Below are 1,732 nucleotides of genomic sequence, written 5' to 3'. Positions count from 1 at the left end.
AAAGTGGATTTGACGGTGGAGGAGACGAATAGAAAGGGAAAATGTCCTCTTTATGTGCGCCCCCTCCTCCGTCTATTAAGGGTAGGCAACGCATCTACAATTGCGGATTCGGGTGGCCGCTTGCTCGTTTGCCACCTTGTAATATAAAAAAATAAATAGTAGTCTTCATGTTCTATTAACTGACATGCAACTATTTACCGCTACTTGCAGTGTATTCCCGGCTTTATTTATGTTTTTCAAAGCGCAATTCTCCTTGTCATCATGTGCCTAGTGAAGACGTATTTTCAGTTTCATTAAAATGTCATGAGAAATGTACCGAGACAAAAACAATAAGAGGATGAAAAGCTAAGAAGTATGTCTAGATGACGTGGGGAACATTAATAACTGCCAGACATGTCGAGTGCGACATATAATGGTTCAAAGTGTGTTCCAGCCCTTATGAAAATCAAGCGACAGTCAGTTTTTAAACTTCGTCAAATGTTACTTAATATTTTATTTGAACGTGCACGCCTGAATCTAAATAATAGCAACTGTTTAGTTTCGCTTTGATTTCTATGAGCTTATATGGAGGCGCTCACTACTCGATTTTTAGTTGTGCAACTAAACAGTTGAATTGCCTGCGAAACAATCGACAATCGCAAAACAGTAGTGAGACAGTTTAGTCAAAGGTGGCCCGCTCTTAAACTGACAGAAAATTGTACTGAGTCATTAAATTCTATGCTGTGCATGGTTTACATGTTTTAATTTGAATACAATTAAAAAAATTTAAAATGTTTAATATCTAAGGAGTTATTTGATTGGATTTCCGATTTTCAATTTGTTATGAGACTAGTCAGATTTGAAATTGACTAGCTATCAAACTCAGCGGCAACATATAAACGTTTTCACTAAAGTAATAAGGTCACGGTTTGCGGACTAAAATTTAATAAAAATTGTTACTGGGCCGTAAAAGAGTTCAGTGCGAGAGTAAGCAAGGCAAAGCCGGCGAAGCCAATTAGGACCTGGAATTTATGACGGCCCTTCCATAAATTGTAACATTTTAATTTAATTTACGCGAAGTCCGGCTCTGGAAGTTTCTGACACAGTCCGTACTGAAGCTCTAGTTTCACGTTATTCTTACATCGGAAAATCGTTCGTAGAAATTAATCTACTTTCATTTGTTTTTTTATTACATACATAGATTTTTCTCGTTGTCATATGTGCAGAATTAAAAAAAATAATAGTAATAAATATAGCCTATATTCTACAGGGATAGTGTAACTTCTCAACAGTGAAAGAATTCCTCAAATCAGTAGTTTCGTAGCCAGGAAGAGGAATACCGAAGAAAGTATGGATGGATTGTCTGAAAGAGGATATGCTTAAGAAAGGAGTGGATTCAGATATGACGGCTGATAGAGATGTATGGAAGAGCAGCACATACTGTGCCGACCCTCTGTAAAGGATAAGGGCAAGTGGATGATGAGTAGTTTCGTAGCCTAACAAAAAATCAAATATTTCCTCTTTACAATATTAGTATAAACGTTTGAGATCATATTTTTATACGTAATATATTAATTTATTTAGACTTTCTCCATTAAGTGTATTAGATAAAATAATTATTTTAGCCCTATCCATTAAGACTTTATATTTAAAAGCTAAAAAGCTTTGTGCAATTATCTTATCTTATTTGAGATAAATATTAACTACTATTGAAAGAGCGAAGTTTTATGAGACGTGAATTGTGTAGGAAAAG

This window comes from Papilio polytes, unplaced genomic scaffold (assembly GCF_000836215.1).
Source record: "Papilio polytes unplaced genomic scaffold, Ppol_1.0 DF823731.1, whole genome shotgun sequence".
In the NCBI taxonomy this organism is placed as follows: Eukaryota; Metazoa; Arthropoda; class Insecta; order Lepidoptera; family Papilionidae; genus Papilio; species Papilio polytes.
This window is presented reverse-complemented; position numbering follows the sequence as displayed.